The sequence below is a fragment of the Sciurus vulgaris genome (genome assembly GCF_902686455.1).
Source record: "Sciurus vulgaris genome assembly, chromosome: X".
In the NCBI taxonomy this organism is placed as follows: Eukaryota; Metazoa; Chordata; class Mammalia; order Rodentia; family Sciuridae; genus Sciurus; species Sciurus vulgaris.
The window spans coordinates 46,857,978-46,884,077 of record NC_136471.1 but is presented as its reverse complement, the minus strand read 5'-3'; the positions used below and the strand labels follow the sequence as shown (position 1 = coordinate 46,884,077).

The following is a 26,100-nucleotide window of genomic DNA, read 5'->3' as shown; positions in this document are numbered from 1 at the left end:
GATATATGTGGGATAAATATTTATAAATGTATTTATTTGAGAAAACATCTGATTTGGAGGGGTACTAGGTATCAAACCCAGCGATTCATGCATGCCCAGCAAGGTGCTCTACCACTAAACCATGTTCCCAGCCAAAAATCCAATTCATTTTCCAGTTAAAATACTAAAACATCTATTGCCACATATAAATTCATGTACTCTTGTCTTCTTAAATTCTATACACACACACACACACACACACACACATATTATATATATATGTATAGACATATATACACATAGACTTGTTTGTATATTAGGGTCTATCAATGAATGTGCTTTTGTAATTTGTTGGTATATGGGAAAAATTATCCATGATTGCTTTGTTTCTAAGCCTTCACTAAAAGGTTAATTAGAGTTAAATTCCAACTGCTGTAATTCCATATGCAAAAATTACAAAGAATTTAAGCTGTGCTTTGTTGGGGGAAATCTGTTTTTTTTTTTTTTTGAAATCTATTTTTAAAAAGGGTATTTCAGGGGCTGTGGCTGTGGCTCAGTAGTAGAGTGCTTGCCTAGCACATGATAGGCACTAGATTCGAGCCTCAGTACCACATAAAAATAAATAAATAAATGAAATAAATGTTATATAAAAAAAAGAGGGCTCAGGTTGTGGCTCAGTGGTAGAGCACTTGCCTAGCATGTGTGAGGCACTGGATTCAATTTTCAGCACCACAAATAAATAAATTAATTCCATTGACAACTAAAAAATATTAAAAAAAGAATGCTTTAAAAAAAAAGGAATGTCATCTTATTGGATAAAAAGGAGTGATTTGCCAAAGTCAGAAATTTCATAAGGGTTGTTTCAAATTGTAAACATAGGAAGGGATAAAAAGAATCAGCAAGTAGAAAGGAAGAAATATAAGAAAGTTATAGTTATGGGTATATATATTTTAAGGAAAATTAAAAGGAAAAGATAATGTTTGGTGAAGGGAAAGTATTTTGTATGATAAAGTAATATTTTTGTCCTAAAGTTCAAGATGGGAAAAAGTGAGACAAGACATAAATCTTATATGGAAATATATATGTGTGGTTAACAGAGTTACGTAAGGGTTTATATCAGGTACTGATATGAACCAGAAACTAATTCTCCTTGTTTAAAACAAGGGTTTCTTAGAACTTGGTCTGCTCTAATTTATCAAGAAAATTTCTCGTGTCTATTAGGTTTTCAATATTTAGGAAAACTACATCCCTAAAGAATTAGGGTTTAAGTATCTATTTTAAAGTTTTTTAAATGATTTATTCATAACTGGTTACAAAAGCTGTTATTTTAGTTTATTAGAGTATATTTGATACCCTAAATATGTGACTAGAGATACATATACATCTGAGGGCTAAATATGTTTGTCTGAGCTTGCTTTGTCTAAATGTTATGTAGGTCTGTAGAATGAAAGCTATGTAAGTTTAATACAAGCAAGGTAAGCAACGAGTGCTCTCTTCTGTACAATATACATTATATCTGGACCTTAAGCCAATAATATTGTCAATAAAACTTGGTATTTCTGCCATTTATATTTGATCTGTATCTGTTCTAAGTATCGTGTTACTGTATATATGAGATGCACTTGTACATCAGATACTAAGCCTTTGTGGTCATTAACACCATTTCCTAAGTTCACAAGAGGTCTAAAGCTATGAATTTTCATTATTGCTCTTAACATATGTAAACCTGTTACAGGCAGACCCACATACAGTTGTTCTATGGAGGCATGAATACAGAACTTTAAAAATTAAAACGAAATTAATATAATGGTATCTGTGTAACTGGTGGTGCTAATTATTACTGGCTTCTTTGTATCATAAATGTATTCATGTTCTCCAAGTGTAAAAGTTTTCTAAAATGTAAAGCTTAGGAGAGCACTTCATTAAACTGGTATCCTCCAGACTAAAATTTGTTAGTAGCAATATCCTTTTTCAGGCTTATATAAAAACATAAAATTTAAATGGGGATTTTTGTCATTTAGTGGATAAGAGGGACTTGTGATCAATAAGTTATATATGAAGAATTATGTTACTCTACATTGGAATGGGAATTTTAATATATTTTTGGAAAGATATTAAGAAAGTCTGGTTTGTTTAAAGGTTGGCAATGCAGAATATGAAAACTCTTTATCAAAACTTTGTTTTCTTATACTCCTAAACAGAGTATTTAGAAAGGAGGGAAAAAATGAGCTTCAAATGTAAAACACTGTAATTAAGATTTGTCAAAAGGCCAGCCATACCTGGGATAAGGCTCTGCCCCTTGCCCAACTCCATGTTAAAATGGCCCCAAACTAGGCTCAAATTAAGCTCATTTAAGGTTAAGGATAACTTTTTGTTGTAAAGATTACTGTGATCCCAAAATGTAAAACTAAATAAGGATTTGGGTAAACTATAATATGTACTTATAGGCTTTGAAGGATTTTTAAAAGAAATAAAATTTGTAAGAGATTTTAGATGTGATTGAGTTGACAAATTATGGGCTTTTGTAGAAGCTAAACAGATACGAAAGATACATTAGTGTTACTATAAAATTTATGTTTCCTGGCTTAGAGTTATTATAAAAACTGAATGTTTTTCACACTTGTATAATTTCATTTTGTACTTTATAACTGTTGCCTGTTGGTGTTTTTGTAGAAATGCAACTTCCATCACATATGACTCTAGTAACAAAATGAGAGTTCCTATGTAAACTAACTCCTTTCCTATGCAGAACTATTAAATGTTTCAAAATCTGCCTCCACAAAAATGTTCTATGTTCAAAGTTCTGTACAATGTCCAACAATGGGTTGCCTGTCAGATGATATTACAGCCACAAATCCCTCAAGACTGAGGATATAAACTAAAAGGAGGTAGGGCTGAAACAAACTGAATTTGGGGGCCACCCCACCCCTATACTGGGAACATAATTCTCATACCAAGAGCAGATGCTAAAGGGGCTGTGACATCCCTCCCCCCAGAGGCACAAGAAAATGCAAGCCAGATTGCCCATTCGGGCCTGTCCTACAGCAGGTACATTTCCTGCCCTTATGTTATTCTCCTGCCTCCTTTTCTTTAAAAGTCCTGCTAATTGTCTGGGATTTCAGAGGTGGGACTTTTTAAACAATTAAGTTTCATCCTTCTGCCAAAGTCAGTTAATATTTGTTATTATATGCCAGGAATTTATCTAAATCTTCTACATATACTTGTAGTACTTCTTTAATGCTTACAACAATATAAGGTAGAGAATACTATCATGTTATTAATGAGACAAGATAGGCATTGAAAGACTAGGTAAATTGCTCACAGTCACACAGCTAGGAAATGTTGGAGCTCAGATTCAAGCCTGGCCTGGTTTCAACCCATGCTCTCTCTCTGGATTAAAAATAAAGCGGGGGGGGGGGGGGGGCTACTTCACCTCCAATCTGATGACTGAATAAATTAAAACCTTAGACCTCCCAAACCATATCATTAGAATTGTTCTTGACAGTTTGGGCTTCTGCAACAAATTGCAAGGGGATGGGTATTTTAAGTAAGGAATACTTTTCACAGCTCTTGAGGTTTGGAATTCCAAAATCAAGGCAACAACAAATATAGTGCAAAATGAGGGCACCCGCCATGGTTTGCAGACAGCAATATTCTTATTGGATCCTCACATTTCCAAGAGAAAAATCATCTCTGTTTTTATGAGGCAGAGAGAAAGAGAGAGAAAGCAAGTTCTGTCCTGTCTCTTCTTGTAAAAACACAAATCCCATTGATAAAGTTTCAATGCTTATGAACAAATTACCTCCTCAAATCCCCACCTACAAATGCCATTGCATTGGGGATTAGGTTTCAAATTTGGGAAATCTGAGGGTCACAAAATATTTGGTCCATAACAAATGGGTACAGAGTCTAAGTTTTTTTTTTTTTTTTTTTTTTTGGGTGCTGGGGATCGAACCCAGGGCCTTGTGCTTACAAGGCAAGCACTCTACCGACTGAGCTATCTCCCCAGCCCCTAAGTTTTTAATGATGAAAAATTTCTAGAGCTCTGTTGCATAATAATAGTATAGTTAACACTACTATATAAATAAATTAAAACCTTAGACCTCCCAAACCTGAGGAAAAGGTCAGGGAGTAGGAGATTAAGATGAACAATAACTTGACTCCAGCCCCATGAATCTCACCTAACCTCTGGGGCTTCTCTCTGCTCAATGTCGGCTTTACCGCAGTCCTGCACCCTCTGCTCCTGGAAGTGAGTACTCTCCCTTTAATGTTCTGTCTCAAATATAGACAAAAATACTACTATGTGATTCTTTTCTTTTGAGGGAATTGAACTAAGGGTCCTTAACCACTGAGCAACATCCCCAACTCTTTCCATCTTTATAAAATTTTGACACAGGGTCTCACTAAGTTGCTGAAACTGATCTTGAACTTGCGATTCTTTTGCCTCAGTCTCCCAAGTGACTGGGATTACAGGCATATGCCACCACACCTGGCTTCCTATATGATTCTTTACATGATTGGAGACATGCTGGCATTTTCAACAAGATATCAGTAAATTCTACAGGTGAAACAAGAGACATAAACAAATCAGTTACAGAAGTATTTAAAAAGAGTTCCATCTGGGAGCAGTGGTGTGTGCTGATAGTCCAAACTACTTGGGAGGCTTAGGAAGGAAGATTGCTAGAGTCCAGGAATTGGAAAGCCTGAACACTACAGCAAGAACCTCTCTTTTTAAAAAATTCTATTCTGACCACAGTTAAACAAATGATTTTCAGGCTTTGTATATTTGGTATCTAGGTTTGTGGCTAGGCTAATAGGTAAAAATGTGGGTACCATCTGGTGAATACACTGTGCAAGTCATTGTACTTCACATTATTGACGCATTATCTCATTTAATTTCACCACACCTGTAAAGGAAGAAAGTATTCCCATTTCATAGATAAAAATAATAGGGCCACACCAGTACAGTAATTTACTCAGGGTCATACAGCTAATAAGCAGATATGGTATCTAAAGTTATTTGACATCAGATTGAAGCAGGCCAGAGACCCCCACCCAAAAGATGCTTACCATAATTAAGCAGAAACCCTTACTATATGTGTGGCATGTAAATTTCTCTTATCAAAGTTTTTTGCATAGGACATCAGCTATCAGCAAAAATCTGCAGAAGGCATTGTGGCTTATAGCTTCCTCTTTGTTCACAAATGCAGATTTGCAGAAGAAACTTGTGAAACCACTGTTTATCTAGAGGATGGAACAAAACTTGCTTGTCATATGAACCTCCTAGCCCTCTCCCCCAGACCGGATATACAGTTCAAAGACTTTCTATACTCATTGTTCAGAGGAAGAATTCTTAGGCATGAGCCACCTATGAACCCTGCAGTCAATAAACCTGCTTCCTGAAAATTCCTCAGGTGTCCTGCCCCTTCTGTCATACTTCAAGATCTTGGGGTTTTGACCTCTATTATGCACTGCTTCTCCTCTTTATTTTTCCATCATTGCACAGCCTCTGACTTTCCCCCGGGATAACCTTAGGATTTATTCTTGCAGTGGCTCAGTGAAGGGAATCAGTAACAGACAACTCAATAGCATCTGTTAAATTTAAATGCTTTCCACTTACCACCCATTTTTGTTTCAACTAAATAACCGTTACCAGTCTTGTAAGACCAAGTCAAAACTCATGCTTCCTGCAGGAAGCCTTCCCTAATATCTCCCGTTTCCCTTTTTTTTTTTTTTTTTTTCGGTAATTTTTTTTTTTATTGTAAACAAATGGGATACATGTTGTTTCTCTGTTTGTACATGGCGCAAAGGCATACCATTTGTGTAATCATAAATTTACATAGAGTAATGTTGTTTGATTCATTCTGTTATTTTTTCCCTTCCCCCCACCCCTCCCACCCCTCTTTACCCTCTATACAGTGCTTCCTTCCTCCATACTTGCCCCCCTCCCTAACCCTAACTCTACCCCTAACACTAACCCCTCCCACCCCCCATTATGTGTCATCCTCCACTTATTAGCGATATCATTCGTCCTTTGGCTTTTTGAGATTGGCTTATCTCACTTAGCATGATATTCTCCAATTTCATCCATTTGCCTGCAAATGCCATAATTTTATCATTCTTTATGGCTGAGTAATATTCCATTGTATATATATACCACAGTTTCTTTATCTACTCATCAATTGAAGGGCATCTAGGTTGGTTCCACAGTCTGGCTATTGTGAATTGAGCAGCTATGAACATTGATGTGGCTGTATCTCTGTAGTATGCTGATTTTAAGTCCTTTGGGTATAGGCCAAGGAGTGGGATAGCTGGGTCAAATGGAGGGTCCATTCCGAGTTTTCTAAGGAATCTTCACACTGCTTTCCAGAGTGGCTGCACTAATTTGCAGCCCCACCAGCAATGTATGAGTGTACCTTTCTCCCCACATCCTCGCCAACACCTGTTGTTGCTCGGATTCTTGATAATCGCCATTCTAATTGGGGTGAGATGGAATCTTAGGGTGGTTTTGATTTGCATTTCTCTTATTACTAGAGATGTTGAACATTTTTCCTTATGTTTGTTGATTGCTTGTAGATCTTCTTCTGTGAAGTGTCTATTCATTTCCTTAGCCCATTTGTCCACTGGATTATCTGAATTCTTGGAGTAGAGTTTTTTGAGTTCTTTATATATTCTGGAGATTAGTGCTCTATCTGAAGTATGATTGGCAAAGATATTCTCCCACTCTGTAGGCTCTTTCTTCACATTGCTGATAGTTTCCTTTGCTGAGAAAAAGCTTTTTAGTTTGAATCTATCCCAGTGGTTGATTCTAGCTTTTATTTCTTGTGCTATGGGAGTCCTGTTAAGGAAGTCTGATCCTAGACCAACAAGGTGAAGATTTGGACCTACTTTTTCTTCTATAATCTGCAGGGTCTCTGGTCGGATTCCGAGGTCCTTAATCCATTTTGAGTTTAGTTTCGTGCATGGTGAGAGATATGGGTTTAGTTTCATTCTGTTGCATATGGATTTCCAATTCTCCCAGCACCATTTGTTGAAGAGGCTATCTTTTCTCCATTGCATATTTTTGGCACCTTTGTCTAGTATGAGAAAATTGTATTTATTTGGGTTTGTGTCCATGTCCTCTATTCTGTACCATTGATCTACCTTTCTATTTTGGTACCAATACCATGCCGTTTTTGTTACTATTGCTTTGTAGTAGAGTTGAAGATCTGGTATTGCAATACCCCCTGTTTCACTCTTCCTGCTAAGGATTGCTTTAGCTATTCTGGGTTTCTTATTCTTCCAGATGAATTTCATAATTGCTTGCTCTATTTCTGTAAGGTACGTCATTGGGATTTTAATTGGAATTGCATTGAATTTGTATAGCACTTTAGGTAGTATGGCCATTTTGACAATATTAATTCTTCCTATCCAAGAACATGGAAGATCTTTTCATCTTCTAAGGTGTTCTTTAATTTCTTTCTTTAGTGTTGTATAGTTCTCATTGTAGAGGTCTTTCACCTCTTTTGTGAGATTGATTCCCAAGTATTTTATTTTTTTCGAGGCTATTTTGAATGGGGTAGTTTTCCTAATTTCTCTTTCTGAAGATTCATCACTTATGTATAAAAATGCGTTGGATTTATGGGCATTGATCTTGTAACCTGCTACTTTACTGAATTCACTTATGAGTTCTAAGAGTTTTCTGGTGGAATTTCCAGGTTCCTCTAAATATATAATCATCTCATCAGCGAACAGGGATAGTTTGAGTTCTTCTTTTCCAATTCGTATCCCTTTAATTTCTTTGGTTTGTCTAATTGCTCTGGCCAGAGTCTCAAGAACGATGTTGAATAGAAGTGGTGAAAGAGGGCATCCCTGCCTTGTTCCAGTTTTTAGGGGGAATGTTTTCAGTTTTTCACCATTTAGAATGATATTAGCCATGGGCTTAGCATAAATGGCCTTTACAATGTTAAGGAATGTTCCCACTATCCCTATTTTCTCTAGTGTTTTCAGCATGAAGGGGTGCTGTATTTTATCAAATGCTTTTTCTGCATCTATTGAAATAATCCTGTGATTCTTGACTTTAAGTCTATTAATATGGTGAATTACGTTTATTGATTTCCTGATGTTGAACCAACCTTGCATACCTGGGATGAAGCCCACTTGATCATGGTGCACTATCTTTTTAATATGTTTTTGTATGCGATTTGCTAAAATTTTGTTGAGAATTTTTGCGTCGATGTTCATTAAGGATATTGGTCTGAAATTTTCTTTCCTTGATGAGTCTCTGTCTGGTTTAGGTATCAGTGTGATATTGGCTTCATAGAATGAGTTTGGGAGGGTTCCCTCCTCTTCTATTTTATGGAATACTTTGAGAAGTATTGGAATGAGCTCTTCTTTAAAGGTTTTGTAGAACTCGGCTGAGAACCCATCTGGTCCCGGACTTTTCTTTGTTGGTAGGCTTTTGATGACTTCTTCTATTTCAGTACTTGAAATTGTTCTATTTAAATTGTTTATGTCCTCCTCGTTCAGTTTAGGCAATTCATATGTCTCTAGAAACCTGTTGATGTCTTCGAAATTTTCTATTTTGTTGGAGTATAGATTTTCAAAATAGCTTCTAATTATGTTTTGTATTTCAATCGTGTCTGTTGTGATATTTCCTTGTTCATTCCGAATTTTAGTGATTTGGGTTTTCTCTCGTCTTCTCTTTGTTAGTGTGGCTAAAGGTTTATCAATTTTGCTTATTTTTTCGAAGAACCAACTATTTATTTTGTCAATTTTTTGTATTGTTTCTTTTGTTTCAGTTTCATTGATTTCAGCTCTGAGTTTAACTATTTCCTGTCTTCTACTACTTTTGGTGCTGTTCTCTTCTTCTTTTTCTATGGCTTTGAGCTGTAGTGTTAGGTCGTTAATTTGTTGAGTTTTACTTCTTTTATTAAATGCGCTCCATGAAATAAATTTCCCTCTAAGTACTGCTTTCATAGTGTCCCAGAGATTTTGATATGATGTTTCTTTGTTCTCATTTACCTCTAAGAATTTTTTAATTTCCTTCCTAATATCTTCTGTTATCCATTCATCATATAATAGCATATTGTTTAATCTCCAGATGTTGGAATAGTTTCTGTGTTTTACTCTTTCATTTATTTCTAACTTCAATCCATTATGATCTGATAGAATACATGGTAGTGTCTCTATCTTCTTGTATTTGCTAACATTAGCTTTGTGGCATAATATATGGTCTATTTTAGAGAAGGATCCATGTGCTGCTGAGAAGAATGTGTATTCGCTCTTGGTTGGATGGTATATTCTATAAATGTCCGTTAAGTCTAAATTATTGATTGTGTTATTGAGATCTATGGTTTCTTTGTTCAATTTTTGTCTGGAAGATCTGTCCAGTGGTGAGAGAGGCGTGTTAAAATCACCTAGTATTATTGTGTTATGGTCTATTTGGTTTCTGAAATTGAGAAGGATTTGTTTGACATACATGGATGAGCCACTGTTTGGGGCATAGATGTTTATGATTGTTATGTCTTGCTGATTTATGCTTCCCTTAAGCAGTTTCCCCTTTTTAACACTAGTCTCTGCTAAATTCATTCCAAATTGGAGTCAAAGTCCAATAACCTTTCTGGGGAATTCAGTCAACAATAAGGGGAGCTGTGCTTGGTGGCACATACCTGTAATCCCAGTGGCTCACAACGTTGAGGCAGAAGGATTGCAAGTTCAAAACCAGTCTCAGCAACTTAGCAAGACCCTGTCTCAAAATAAAAAATTAAAAGGGCTGGGGATGTGGCTCAGTGGTTAAGCTCCCCTGGGTTTAATCCAGGGTACAAAAAAAAAACAAAAAAAAAAGAAACCATAAAGGTAGTTGGTGGCACATCTCTGGGGAAAAAGTTATTTCAAATATATACCTGGATGTTTTCAGATGTCTGCGGACAAAAACCATATGGTAGCAACAAAAACAACATGGTCTTCCTGGATATCATAGTTTTCACCTATTGGCCTGTTCAAGCACACAGTCCAACCTCAGCCATGGAAAGTCTTTTAGAATCCTAAAGACACTGCAGGAGGCCACCTTAGGCATTTTGTCAGTCCAAATCCTGCCCATTGCTAAGATGTTCTGTTTCAAATAATACACACACAAGATTATTATTTCATACATAGATTTGTCACATCCTAAATAGAAGAAAAAAATCTACAAGTAGACTTTCATAATTGCAGAGTAAGAAGTTCCCCAAATCTCCTCAAAAACAGCAATGAGAATACTGGTCAAAACTAAGGTTAAAATGAACTTTTTCAATAATTGGGAAACTATCCAAAATGTGCAACTATCTGAGGAGCATTTATTCAAGAAAACAATTAAATCACACTAAGAACACTGATTTTGCCCTATTCTCATACCCCTTTGCCCTACTCAGTCTGAAAAACCAGAAGCCTTGCAATCACAGTAAGTTGTGAAAACTGGTTGCTAGGACAATTAGATATCCACCAGAAAAGAAAGTTGGACTCCTATTTCACATCATAGGACAAAATTATTACCTCAAAATGGAATAATACATTAATGTAAGAGATAAAAATTTAAACTCTTAGAAGAAAAAACAGGTGTAAATCTTCATAACCTTAGAAATTCACACGAATTTTTTACAATGAATGGAACAAGATATTTTTACTCTGGCCTATAACCATGAGGTCAGTTGATGGTTGTACTCAACATTTATCACCAGTTCTTTTGAGTACTGACTAAACAATTACAACACTAATACATTCTTGTTCAGATATGAATTACTAAGTTTCTGAGCCTTTGAACTCTCCATTCTCCTGCCTCAGCCTCCCCAGACACTGGGATTACAGATGTGTGCCACCATGCCCTGCCACCCTCCCCCTCATTCTATTGGTTAACACAATCAAAGTCTGACAGGATTCAAAGTTGAGGGGTTACTTGACCCTACATCTCAATGGAAAGGTGGCAAGGTAACATTACAGAAGAGTATGAGATGGAAGGTAAGTGGTATGGACATCTTTGAAAATAACTCTACCACATCCTCCCAAGTACTTCTCTTGCTTAAGTATAGGCTGATCTCATTTTTTCCCCAAGGACAAACCACTCAGGAGACTATTATTGTAAATGAAGCTCTTAAACTTTGTTAGAGGGGCTGGGGAGATAGCTCAGTCAGTAGAGTGCTTGCCTTGTAAGCACAAGGCCCTGGGTTCGATCCCCAGCACCCAAAAAAAAAAAAAAACTTTGTTAGAGAGTAACCAGATGCTTTTATCCATATTAAGCTTTTCTGTTCAGCACATCTGACCATTTCTCTGTTCTCAATGACTCTCAACAAAGGATTTGGTCGCCTATAGGCTGTGAGCAGTACTCATTCTAAGGAGAAAAACAGCCACTGACATGAGCTGGCCTCACCCACACAACTAGGGCTTTCTAAAATGAGCATAAACAATTTCTTAGACCACCAACATTATACAAGGTTACTATGTGATCAGGGTGACCAAAAAAAAAAAAAAAAAAAGGAAAACCGCTGCATAATCATGTCTGAAGAGACAAAAGAAAATCTGACCAAATCTCAAAAATGACCAAACATACTACTGTCCTGGCTAAAACAGTGCCCATGGCTACTCATTAGTCTACTTCTAGTCCATCCTCATTCTAGATAAGACTCATTAAGATACCCCCAGAATTATGTCCACTTCTTAATGGAATCCAATCCAGAGCAAAGTCTTACTTCTTTATATCCTCCCCCAAATCATCTGACAGGTTCAAATCCTATAAATCCTTTTTGACCCCCATTAACAAATGCCCTACAGTTCCCCATTGTGTGCATTCTGTCTTGATGCAATACACTGAGTGATCAACTCAATTTGTTCAACCACCATGTCTTAGTTGTCTTTGGTTAGAACTCACTGACAACTCCTCTAAAGATCCTGGAGTTCAGAATATATTTATGGCCAAGGTTATTTCCGATCTGAACTCTAACATATAGTCAGTGAGACATCAGATTTGACTCTTTTACACTGCAGTTTTGGAAGACAACTATATAAATTCCTTAGACCACCAGAAATAATTAAAGTGCCATTATAGTTTATAAATATATATTTATGCCAGACGTGGTGGTACATACATATAATCACAGTGATTCAGGAGGCAGAGGAAGGAGGATCACAAGTTCAAGGCCAGCCTCAGCAACTTAGTGATACCCTGTCTCAAAATAAAAAGTTAGGGGCTGGGGAGATAGCTCAGTTGGTAGAGTGCTTGCCTTGCAAGCACAAGGCCCTGGGTTCAATCCCCAGCACCAAAAAAAAAGAAAAAGCAAAAGAAAAAGTTAAAAGGTCTGAGGATGTAGCTCAGTAGTAAGTACCCATGCATGCATGTATGTATGTGTGTGTATATGTGTATATATATATATATATATATATATATACACACGTTCATATGTTTGTATATATACAAAATCTGGACCTCCAGATTTCCTTTTTATCAAGTACAGAAAGATTATCCTGATAACAGTGGCAAGAGCTATTCTATCCCCAGCATGGCTACAGAATCTAAGGGCAACCTGGCTTCAAAAAACCAGGATGTTTAAGTCTCTGCTATGGGAAAAGAAATAAGTATATACAGGACATCTGGCTCATCAGCTGCAGGTACCAGATTCCAGAACATATTTCTGTTGCTGCCACCTCCTCCTCCCACTAATGAGTTCTTGATTTTCCTCATAATCATTTCATGAAGGAAAAATGTGACATTACTTAAAAATTACCCTTTTTTCCATATCCTTTACAATTCTCATTCACTCAATAGAAGAACTTGTATACTCAGAACAACCATGTGTAGGACTGGGGTTGTGGCTCAGTGGTAGAGCACTTACGTGTGAGGTACTGGGTTCAATTCTCAGCACCACATACAAATAAAGGTACACTGACAACTAAATATTAAAAAAAGAGAGAAAAACCATGCGGCCTGAGGGGTGTTGCTCAGTGTTGAGAGTTCTTCCTCGTATGCTGAATAGCCTGGGTTCAGTCTCCAGCACTGCAAAAATGAAAAATTTTTGTTCAAAAAAACGCTGCCTTACATAACCTGGTAGTTAAGTGACAGATCAGAAACCCCATCCCACTTTAGGGGTAAACATATACAGTTAATTTAAAGATGTTTAAAGAACCAGCTGTAGCAGTTAAAAAATTTGTATTGGAAACAAACACATGTGAATCTCAATTCTGGAGTCATCATGTGTTTGTTATTTTGACACACAGGGCTCCAAATTCTCCTTAGCATCTGCCTACTCACAGGAACCCTGAGACACTGAATATTCATGCAACAAAATTAAATCATTGCTACTTAGGAATCACCTAGGACATCAGGGTGCAGAGCCCAATCTCATATAAGTTTAACTTCTCCTATTTCATAGATATTCTCTCAGAATGAATCAGACATAACTTTCCTATGTTCATATATGAATACACAACCAGTGTTACTCCACATCATATACAACAAGAAGAATGGAAAGTTAAACTCCATGTATATATGATATGTCAAAATACATTCTACTGTCATATATAACTAAAAAGAATAAAAACTTTTTTAAAAAACACAAAAAAAGAAAATTATACTCTCTGTAGGACTATGTGCAGATTAGATACAAGGACTAGTGTGGAGGGGAGAAATCAGTGCAGCAACAAAAGGATAACATTTGACAATAATTATGAATTTGATAATTTTCAAAAGTTTGGTTGTTTGTGTGTGTGTGTCCGGCTGACTCCCTCAGGATGTGGGTACAGCAGATAAGATATTTCTGAAACATTCAGGGAACTGGCCACCCCAGCAGCTGGCCCTCTACAAAGACTCCAAATGGATCTAAGTCAGTTTGTTTGGACTTTTTTTTGTTGTTATTTTACATGTGTCCAGTTGTTTAGTTTGAGGTTTGTTTTGTAACTGGCCTGGGGAGAGATTTGGGATGCAACATTGACAGGAATCTAGAATGATTAGTGAAATTTCTGAAAGGATATCATTTTCAGACTCCTAGGAGGGATTGGAGGGCATGTATAACTGTGAACTGTCACCCTCCAGGAAACTGTTTAGGGTCAACCTCTAAAGGAAAGCTTCAAATTAAGTTGTGGCACAAAAGGACTTCTGATTCTGTGTTCTACATTAATAAAATGATTATTTCTTCTGAGGAAGGAGAGATTTTATTGAGTGTTGGGAAAAAACTGCCTATCATACCTCCTTAATTCTGACTTCTTATACTAATTTTTCTCTGATAGTTAGATTGTCACAACAGTTTTTTAACTTCAAACATAATTTATTACCAGAAATTAGGAACCCATATTTTATTGTTGTTGACGCAAGTGGTGTGAATTCCACTATAAATAACTACTTACCTGAATAAAACTCAGCAAGGGCTTTTAAAATATCTCCTTAGTGTTTTTTAACTTTCATGGTACAAAGCACTATGAAACCTAAAATTGAAGAAAAACAGTTTTGTTTGGTTAATCTTTACTTCACCATCCAAAACATACAAATGAATAACCAAAACAAATACATTGTATTAAAGACAAACATAAGATCTAAAATGTAAAACTACTAGACTAACGCAGGAGAAAAACTAGATGATATTTATCTGGGCAATGATCATTTGGATTTGATTCCAAAAGCTCAGGCAACAAAAACAAAAACAGACAAATGGTCCAGGTAACTCAGGAGACTGAGATAGGAGAATTGTAAATTCAAGACCAGCCCTAAACTATTTAGTGAGACCCTGTCTCAAAAACAGAAGGGTGGGGCTCCGGAGATAGCTCAGTCGGTAGAGTGCTTGCCTTGTAAGCACAAGGCCCTGGGTTCGATCCCCAGCACCCCAAAAAAAAAAAAAAAAAAAAAAAAAAAAAAGAAAGGGTATGTGGTGGCCCACATCTGCAATTCCATCAAAACCAGCCTCAGCAACTTAGTGAGACCCTGAGCAACTTAGTAAGACCTTGTGTCAAAATAAAAAAGGGGGTGCTGGGGACGTGGCTCAGTGGTTGAGCACCCCTGGGTTCGATCTGCAATACCAAAAATAAACAAATAAGTAAATAGCACAGGGAATGCAGCTCAGTGGTCAAGTTTTCCTGGGTTAATCCCCAATTAAAAAAAAAAGAAAGAAAAAGACAAATGGGACTATATCAAACTAAAATACTTCTGCACAGCAAAGAAAACATTCAACAGTAAAGAAACAACCTACAGGGGCTGGAACTGTAGCTCAGTGACAGAGAGCTTGTGTAACACATGTAAGGCCCTGGGTTCAATTCTAAGCATCACATAAAAAAAATAAATAAATAAAATGGAGGCATTCTGTCCATCTACAACTACAAAAACAAATTTAAAAAAGTAACAACCTACACCTTGGGAGAAAATATATATCTGCAGGCCATACATCTGATAAGAGTTTAATATCTGAAATATATAAGGAACTCAACTCAATAGGAAGAAAATAACACAGTTAAAAAATGATCAAAGAACCTGAATAAATATTTCTTGAAAGAAGAGTTATAAATGGGCAAGAAAAAAGTGTAAAAATGCTCAACATTACTAAACACTAGAGAAATGCAAATTAAAATCCCAATAATACTATCACCTCATAACTGTTGGAATGGCTATTTTAAAAAGGATGAGGGACCAGGTTCAGTGTGCATGCCTCTAATCCCAGGGACTCAGGAGGGTCGTGAGTTCAAAACCAGCCTCAGCAAAAGCAAGGTGCTAAGCAACTCAGTGAGACTCTGTCTCTAAATAAAATACAAAATAGGACTGGGGATGTGGCTCAGTGGTTGAGTGCCCCTGAGTTCAATCCCCAGTAGCCCCCCCCCCCCCAAAAAAAAAGGATGAGGGCCTGGAGATATAGCTCAGTGTAAAGAGTGCTTGCCTAGCAAGCACAAGGTCCTGGGTTTGATTCAACAGCATGCATCCATCCATTCTTATTCTCTCTCTTTCTCTCTCTCTCTGTTTCACACATACACACACACACACACACACACACAGAGTGAAATAAAAGTGTTAGGGTAGGTGTAGAGAAAAGAAGACTCACGTACACTGTTGGTGGAAATGTAAATTAGTAAGCCATCATGGATAATTGTATGGTAGTTCCTCAAAAAACTTAGAATTACCAGCAATCCCACTTTGGAGTATGTAGATCTGCATTCTTATATTCACTGCAGCATTATTCACAATGGCTAAGTTATGGAATTAACAAAAGCGTCCATCAATGGATGAATGGTAAAAAAAATGTGGTAAATATTCACAGAATACTCTTCAATCTTAAAAAAGAAGGAAAGTCTATTCCTTGCAATAGCATTGACAAACCTGGATGAAGTGAAATAAGCCAAGCACAAAATGACTAATACTGCATGTTCCCATATATAGGTGGAATCTAACACAATCACACTCATAGTAGAGAGTACAGTGGTGGATACCAGAGGCTGGAGGTTGAAGAGACTGTGAAGACGTTGGTCAAGGTGTACAAAAATTCAGGTAGATAGGAGGAATGTTTTTTTGAGATCTACTACACAGCACAATGACCAGTTAATGATAGAAATAGAAAACTAAGTTCTCTTGCTAGATGTAGTGGCACATTGCCTGCAATCCCAGCAACTCAGAAGGCTGACGCAGGAAGATTCCAAGTTTTGAGACTGTGTCTCCAAAAAATAAAAATGGGGCTGGGGATGTAACTAAGTGGTGAAGCGTCCCTGGTTTGAATTCCCAGTACCACACACACACACACACACACACACACACAAAAGGTGTGTTGTCCATTTCACAATCACTAAGAGTAAGTTTCAAATACCAAATACTTACACCACAGAAAAATTGAGTGTTTCAGGTGATGGATGTTACTTAGCTTGACATAATCAACTGACATTTTATACATATATATCACTTCACATCCCATAAATATATATAATGATATTTTGTCAACATACACTAAAATACAAATATAAAATATAAATAAATAAAACATGTCCTATGCAGTGTCTAAACAAAATTCACTTACTTTCATATCCATTGTGATTTAGTTCAAATCTGTGCACTGGGAGTGTGCCTGGCCATCTCTACAGGAGATACCCTTTCAGATTTACTTAGATCAGCTGTGTTTAGAACAGCAGTCTGCAAATGTGCCCCAAGGCCAGAAGTATTAGCATCTACTGGGACTTGCTAGAAATGTAAATTCGGGGGCCCACCCTAGGCCAGCTGAAAAAGCAACTCTACAGGGAACCCAGCAATTCTGTTTTAATAAGCTCTCCAGGTGATTCTGATGCACAGGAACATTTGAGAACCTCTGACTTGGATTGTCTGCTATACTGCTGTTTCTCTGGTTAACAAAGCAGCAGGTTTGATTTCCCAGCATTAAAAGATTGCTTAGGATTTCCAGTGGGTGCACGATTCCCTGCTATGAACTGAGTTTGCTGGAATACCAAAGAACTGGCACAGAAGTGTTTTAAATGCTGAAACCAGCAAGCCTGCAAATCCTATATTGCAGTCCTTACTCAGAGCTAGTAGGCTCCACATGCAAAGACAGACCCTGTTAAGTCACATTGATTTTCCCGGGGAGGTGCTGGGATTGTGATGTGCAAGAGTTCTCAAGAAGAATAAACTAGTTTTGGTCTGAGGTGCTACTCAGCTCTCCAAGTGGCGGCACCTATGCTAAAAAGGGAGGAAACGTGCCAGGAAGAAAACTGCACACAGTTTTGCCCTCATTTCATCTTAAAAATGTATGTTAAACCATCACATCAAAGAGCTGTCCCAGAGGCCGTCCCCAGGGGAGTATGGTGGGCCCCAGCAGGTGAAACCTGCCTTCTTGTATGTTAACTGCCTGTGTCCAAATGCAAATAGCAACTGGTAGGCTGTAAAAGTTGAGAAAAACAGCCTAATTCAATTCCTTCTCTACACCGTTTAGTGCGGTACTCAGAATACAAGAGATAATTTGTAAAAGAAAACTATCATTCCACTAGTAAAGACCTAAAACTAAGCACTCAGATCACTCCAATAAAATTATCACCTAGAGGTTCGACTCGGGCGTTGGTGCCCGGCCACCAACACATTTTCGCCCTGATTTATCCTCCATTCAACGTTTTGACACTTCCCCCAGAAATACCGCCCGTCCCCAATTGCAAATAACACACACTTCATATATTTACACATATGAAGGTCAACACACACACACACACGAGTTATACGTCCCCTTAACCCTACAACTATGCCATCAATTCTCACCACCGAGTCCGTCTGTGGGTTAGTTCCCCCTACTCCTCCTGTCCTCTCACTTCCGTTCCCTTATCTCTGTGTAGCTAGTACGTCGGACATGCCTAGCCCTTGGCCGGTAAGAGGTGCTACAGACCTCTACCTCATCTGCTCTCCTTTGGCCGACGGCCCCTGCCCTTCGGCCTCAGAGAGCAACAGCGGTGGCAGAGGCCAGACTTTCGCCCGCTCGTACCCCTCATTTCGGGTCCGCCATGATAAAGAAGCGCACCGCATTGTCCACGCGTCCGCGGGTGACGTACAACAGAGCCCCCACAATCCTCTTCGCCTCGGCTCTCCCCACCCGGAGCCGTGGTATTAACCCTTTCGCGTTCACACTTGTTAGCCGTTGGACTCCTCCTAGCACACGGAATGCTTGGTTGGGAGATCCAGGTGACTTAACTGGTGAAAGACCAGTCCTGTCCACTTATTCATCTATTGAACATTTTCCCATTTTGCTTATAGGTTGACTTACAAGCTTATCAGTCATTCTAAACTACGATTTAATTTACGTGTTAGGTGAACAGTTTGTGATAATACCTTTAACTGATGCACCAAGCCAAATTCAATTTTAGTTTCTGACCTATTCACCTTGAGCCTGTAACTCTTTCCACCCTTGTTTCCCATCTCCTTTTGGTTCATCCCTGACTGCATAGATAAAGAGCACAGACTTTGTAACCATGGGATCATGGGCAGATAATTTAAGCATGATATTCCTTGGTTTCCTTATCTGTAGGACTGGTGTAACAGTATCTGTCCTTAGGGTGGTAGTAAGAATATGAAAATTTCACATGTGAGAAGCACCTAGAACATTGCCTAGCACGGAGTTAAGCAGAATATTGAAATAGAAATCATAATTATTGACTTCGATGGAAATATTTTTTCACCTATGACCTTCTGTCTGATAAAAAATAAATTATAACAATGACTAACATTAGAGGACCTATTGGATCAAGCACTTTAAGTGCTTTAACCCCATTTGTTGTTGTTTAACCCTCACTATAACCCTTTGGTGGTAGTTAAATTATTATCCTTTCCTCCCTTTATCTTTAAAAAAATCACATAAGAAAATTCAGTTAAGTGTGGTAGCAGATAACTAATAACTTGCCTATGGTCACAGAGCTAGTAATGTACAGAGCCAAGACTTAAATGTGTCTTGGTATCTGTCAAATATCACTGAGAAAAAGGACATAAATACTTTGCAAGTGATCTTTTTCTTTCTCCTACAAGTTGCCTTAATATCCTTTCAAGTCAGGAAAACTGGGTTCTTTTAAGAAGCATGAAGGCAGCTGCTAATAAAGCAACCATCTCTTACTTGAAGGATGGCAGCAAGAGAGATGAATAAAATAGCAGTGGTCATAACCAGCTCACTTACTGCCTCTCATTATGCCACACAGGCCCCAGTATTACCTATTTTAAGGCCACTGGGGAGAAAAGTACAAGACCTCACTTCACCCCACCATTCTGCAAAGCTTGAATATTATAAAATATTTTGATTATTTGAGGAGAGTACCAAGAGACTCTTTAATATACACTTCTGACTCTAGCCAAATGGTAGTAATTTCCATATTAGTCTCTAGAGTCAGATATTACTGCCTGAGCCCTGAGAGAACAGGGAAATCCCCTCTTTCCCAGATCAAAACAAAACAGGAATTCCCTCATTCTCCTAGTCTGTAGTACCCAGGATCTTTTTATTCTTGCTTTGCACCCACCTACTCTCACTTCCCAATTTATCCGCAGGCAGTTCGTGGTTTTTTTTGTTGTTGTTGTTTGTTTGTTTTTTGTGCTGGGGATCGAACCCAGGGCTTTGGGCTTGCAAGGCAAGCACTCTACTGACTGAGCTATCTCCCCAGCCTGGTTCTTATTCTTTTTAAGGGAAGGACTGGTAATGGTCATTGAACTGGGGAGGGAGAAAATAAATTTCCAAGTTGCATGAGGAAAATGAAGCACACTGCCTTATTCCCACCTCTGTACCACTTTTAAAATTTCCTGATATTCTTCACTCCCTCTTGGCATTTCAGAGTCCCTTGCCTGTGCATTCATGAAAGCCTCTGGTTTTAAATTGCAAGTGAATAATCTTGTCTTTCTTCCCCCAGCACCAAACAATAGCACACATGTCTGAGCTTGGCCTTCTACTTAAAAGTGGCTAAGTTTAGAAAGGAAAAGGACAGAGATGGCATGGGGAGACTTTTTGCTTAATTTTTTCTATTATTTCCAACTGTCTGACTATTGAAAAATGTCAGCTTGGGGAGAAATCTAGTTTCAGAAGCCAAGAAAATAAAAATCCTGATGCAAAAGAAAAATGTTAGCAAAGTAATGACAAGCAGACAAAGATGTCTTTGGGCCAGTAGGGAGATCTGTAAGTGGGTCTTGGACACAAACAAGAGATTGTGCCCTTACAGCTCCTTTTACCCTAACCAACCCAATTATTTCACCACTGCACATTTTGCCCTCATCACAGAATTTATCACCATCTTAGCATAAGGAATAGGTGAGGAGAGAGGATGTTGACAAACACAATGTTGGAAAAAAATATGTCCTTAACATCTTTAGTTTTACTCATAACACCTCTCTAGAACCAATGTCATGTGTGGTTTAAGTTTCAGGGTCTGCAGTGATTTCTACAATATGTTTCAGTTACATGTTTCTTACAGGCTGCTCTAGAGTCTTAACACCTATGACAGAATTTCTATACTATAGTGTATGTACACTGCTGGTTACCAGTTCGGGTCCCTTTACAAGACAAATAGACCCATTCTCCAGCAGCTGTGGATGCTAACTCTGAATTTTAGCTTCTTCCTTTTGTGGAAAATCTCACTCCATAAAGGAGCTTCCATGCCTGCAAGATTGCAACGTAACACCCATACTCCATGTACAACTGCAATACTGCAGCCAATTACTGACTGATGATTGGGGTGCAAGGGCACCATACCTCAAGATGGATCAATTTTGTGGTACAAATCCTACTCCAGAGCACCCCCTGGGATCATGCTAAAGTTGATTTCCAGCTGGTTTAGTTTTTCTCCCCTTCTCTATCCTTCTTCTCTCACTCTCTTGCACCTGAGAGCACTTCCTCAATAAGTCACTTACCTAAGAACATGACCCCTTCAGACTCTGCTACTAGGGAATCCTGTCTAAGACCCATGCTTATCTCATGTTTGTCAGAGGACTATGTAAAGAGGATCCTTTTTGGGGCCCCTTGTGTAACTGAAGCAGGCTATACTCATCTCTGGGGAAGTCAGGAGTGAGTTAAGGTATAGCTGGACAGGGTCTCTCAAATCAAAGTTGAACATGATGTTACGGAAAGCTCTGTCCTTGTCTCCAATGCCAATTTAATAAGTAGGACACAGTTTTGAGAAAAGGGGAAAAGAAGGTTTATTGCTTTGTTGGGAAAGGAGAAGCACAGGGAACTCTTGTCCAGAAGCCATGATTCTGCCCCTCCTGGGGAATAGAGGGCTTTTAAAGAAGCTATTCAAAGATTCCCTAACAGGTGTTCCCGGTAGGGGGAATGTGAATCACTTGTTAATTTGGGAGATAGACATTCCTTAGGTCCTCTGCCACCACCACACCCAAGTCTGAATTACATGGTTCCTGTGGTGGGTGTGTGCTCAAATACAGATAACTAGGTCTAGGATGGGAAAAAAGGTAATGCTGTTTCCTGCTCCTAGGTAAAGAAAGGAGAGAGGGAGGAGAAGAAAAAAAAATGTCAATTTTAAAATAAGCCATAGTTCAGTGAGGACTATACTCAAAAGGTAAAGTGGACCACTGTTATAATAAGTCCTAACTCAAATTAAAATGAGGCTCAACCAGCACAGTGGCACACACCTGTAATCTCAGTGACTGGGTAGGCTGAGGCAGAAGAATTGCAAATTCAAAGTTAGTCTCAGCAACTTAGTGAGGCCCGAAGCAACTTAGTGAGACCCTGTCTCAAAATAAAAAATAAAAAGAGCTGGGAATGTGGCTCAGTGGGTAACCCCCACTGGGTCCAATACCTGGAACAAAAAATTGTTTAATAAATAAAAATAAAAATAAATAAGGCTCAGTCTATCTTAACATCTCCTGTTTTGCTGATACCAACATACCACATTCTATCAAATTAGAAATTAATATATATGTATTCATGCTTCTTTGTAGTTTTTAACTACAGAATATGAGCAATTCTTGTAATTACTACAAAGAGCTATGTGGGATTTGTTAAAAATTTGGTTGGATTAAGATTATTTGTGATGTATCTTCTAGCTGTAATAATAAGAATCATAAATTTATCAGCTGTTGGATGTTTATTTTTGTTAACTGTAAACTCTATTATTGAAGATAGTCAAAGAATGTGCCTGAGGTGGGTTACTTGATAAGAATGCCCTAGTTAATCTAGAAATATTAAAAAATAGACCATATTATCAGCTTGCAAATAATAAAAAAGTAATTTAATGATTATGCTATAATTCAGAAGATATAGCAGATCATCATTATAAACATCAGTCAAAATATTGTAGAAGTGTACAGATAGTGGTTAAGAGCAATGTTAAGATTGAAAAAAATTCAGGTTGAAAACAACCAGATTTTTAAAACATACATTTGCAAGAATAAAAATTTCATAACATGGCATTTATTCAATTTATTCCCCCAACACATATATCCTATCACATAGGCCCTTGTATAGCCACCCACATTAATTTTAGTTAACTAAATATATTCTTCTGGCTCACAGTAAAAAGCCAAGACAATAATTTCCAATGTGATTATCTTATCAAGTAAATTCCACCTAAATAAGGATCCTGTCATATCTGAAAATCATTTCTAACTATATCTGGAAACATTCCTTTTGGTATGCTCTTGTAATTAGTTCCCTCTTATTTATTATTTTTACTTATTTATATTTATTTATATATTTTATTTTAATTCCTTTGAACTTGTTATATAGCAAAATGTGTTGATCATCTCACCCCTCCAAAAATCAGATTATGGAGCATCTTTGAATTGATTGTTTTTGATTTGGTAACTGAAATAAACATTTTCATGAATAAAATATCATTAAAAAGTCCTACTGATTAAAGAAATGTTGATGTTTCTCAAAAGCGCTTTCTAAATTATTCAAATAAATTTCATAAGTATTGTGCAGTGTTTCAGTTTCATACAAGATTTTCATATGGCATAAGAAAAAATGCTGTACTTAATTGCTTAACACACGTGTACTGAAGAGGAGATATAACTTTCCTTTTTTTTTTTGGTATTAGGGATTGAACTCAAGGGTGCGCTACTATTGAGCTACATCCACAGGCCTTTTTATGTTTTATTTTCAGACTGTGTCTCACCAAGTTGCTGAGGTTTTTGCTTAGTTACTGAGGCTGGCATTTAACTTGTGATCCTTCTGCCTCAGCCGACGGAGTCACTGGGATTACAAGCTTGCACCACCATGCCTGACCTTTCCTAACTTATTTGTAACAAAGGTTTGGTAAGAGCAATTGAAGAATGGTGAATTAATCAATTCATTAAAATTTGTAATGTACTTCAGCACTAGAATGGATAGAACTATAGAGGGTAATAATATATCTTATTTCCTTTTCAAAAATAAGAAGTAAATTATATGAGGACAAATATATAAATATTATTATAATATCTTTATTGGTTGGTATTTCTCAAAATTTTGCTTGCTATCGGCCCATAAGGGTTTCCTTGATTGTGTATGATTAATATCACATCATCCATTTCTTTTCAAAAACATTTTCTAAATTCAGAATCTGCCAGTTTCATCACAGAAATGATACAGAATTTTGGTATGACATTGTTTCATCTAAAATGCACATCTTGGGCTGGGGAGATAGCTCAGTTGATAGAGTGCTTGCCTCGCAAGCACAAGGCCCTAGGTTCCATCCCCAGTACCGCAAAAAAAAAAAAAAAAAAAAAAAGAGAAAAAATAAAATGCACATCTTTCCTGGCCTACTTAACAGTGACTATTCTAAAAGCCCAGACCAGATGTTATTCCCCATGAAGACCTCACTAATATCCTTTTTCCCAAGCTGAACTCATTTTTCCTTAAATATGCACTATATGTCATTATACATCTTTCTTTTGGACCTTATATCTCACTGCATTGTAATTATATTTTGTATCAGTTAGCAACAATTTGACTGCTGTGATAAAACCTATGTGTTTTCTAGCACATAAAAGAAGTTCAAAGGAAGACAATTTAATATTGTTGTGGTTGTGGCTTTCATTTTTCTGCTATGTGTTCCAAGTTCAAACTCTGCTCTCTTAGTTCAAGTTTTCCTCAATGTAACAATGTGGTTGGTGTAGATCCAGCCCTAGGCAAGAATGAGTAAGAAGCTTATGCAAAATGTCCTTTCAACTTAATAGCCTCTTAAACACTACCACTCCAGCCTCCTTCAGCATGCATGCCCATGCACACACACATATATTCATATACATTTGATATTTTCTAGAAGCCTCACCTAACAAGTTCTACCCACAAATCATTGGCCTATATCTATTCAAATGTGCACCCCTGTGTGAAAAGAAGGCTGGAAATTAAGGTTTGTTTTTCAATCCAGGTACCTAGGCATCCCCACAAAAATCAGGATTTTGTTATATACAGCAGGGAAAAGGGTATATAATAGATAACTGACACATTTTCCCACCTAAATTGTAATATCCTGGGAGGTTTAGCTTATATCATACTCACTTGATATCTCCACAATTCAACATAGTAATAGACACATAGTTGTTTACTGTTTATTTCCTTCACCTATATTGTGAGGGGCTATTCCTTGTAATCTGGATAGAAATTACTGTTTTACAGTATAATTTTCTGTGCTGTATTTATTATGTTCTTGATTACTTAAGAAAAGAGTTTTCTCACTTATGAAAGAACTGTGGTTCTTTTTTTTTCCATTGTGAACAGTTAATCTTTTTAAAAAGTTTTTTTTAATTTTTACACTCTGCATTTTGATTAATTGTATACAAATGGGGTATATCTTCGTTTCTATGGTTGTGCACGATGTAGTTTCATATATTTCGTGTAATCATACATGTACATAGGGTAATGATGTCTGTCTCATTCCACCATTTTTCATATGAGCTAAGGTTCTTGATAATCATGTGACCTATATTTATTTTTTAAATGTTTTATGTACTTTCAAATGAGTAGCCAACTATTGTTTCTCATCGCCAACTATCCTCTTACTTTTTCAAATCTTCTCACAAGCTTTTTCTTCCTAAGATTGAATCCTAAATGTAAAATGAAACAAAATAAATTTCAAGATAACTTTTGCAACTAAAACTATCTTTGAGATTTTCAAAAGCCCTTGGAAGTCAAAGATTTATTATTTCGCTTTATCAAAAGAGAGGTGCTGGAAATAATTGTTTATTTGATGTTGCCAATGATGACTGCATGGGAAAAGTTACTAAGTCAGAAGAGATGGTCAGCTCTGCCTAGGTCAAATTTGTTTGGGCAAAATTCTATTAACATAAACATTTCAGAAATTGTATGCTATGTGGGAGGTAAATTGAGATTTCTCAGTGTCTTTGTTCTCCATGATATTTCTGTTTATCTGAGTCCTGGTAGTGCTTTGCCTGAGGATATTAGAGTCAGCAAAATGTTATTAGTCCTCATTTCAATTACTATTTAAGTGTTTACTTGGCCACAACCTTCCTGTTTATTTGAATCTAGCACCTTTTTTTTTTCTTTTGGGTGCTAAGAATTGAACCCAGGGGTACTTTACCACTGAGCTACACCCCAGCTCTTTTTATATTTTATTTTGATCCAAGGATCTCACTAAATTGTTGAGGTTGGCCTCAAACATACCATTCCCCTGCCTCAGTCTTCAGAGTCCCTGGGATTATAGGTGTGCACCGCCATGCCTGCTTGAATCTAAGTTTTAGGCCAGTAGTTT

At 37.3% G+C, this 26,100-nt stretch overlaps 1 protein-coding gene across 13 annotated transcripts in view; it reads right to left on the bottom strand.

Annotated features, from left to right (window-relative positions):
- LOC306651961 (uncharacterized protein) overlaps nucleotides 1-18,493 on the bottom strand; it is a 56,538-nt gene extending 38,045 nt beyond the window's left edge. For 6 of the 13 annotated variants that reach the window (XR_013761251.1, XR_013761252.1, XR_013761253.1 and 3 more), the window contains exons 1-3: nucleotides 18,188-18,485; nucleotides 16,774-16,897; nucleotides 14,329-14,406 (exon numbers count right to left, since the gene is read on the bottom strand). The gene's annotated coding sequence lies outside the window, so the exon portion shown is untranslated. Of the gene's footprint in view, nucleotides 1-5,049; nucleotides 5,224-14,328; nucleotides 14,407-16,773; nucleotides 16,898-16,967; nucleotides 18,136-18,187 lie in introns of those variants that run through there. The other 7 variants (XR_013761257.1, XR_013761258.1, XR_013761256.1 and 4 more) reach the window with 6 other exon arrangements.
- Nucleotides 18,494-26,100: the final 7,607 nt, after the last annotated feature.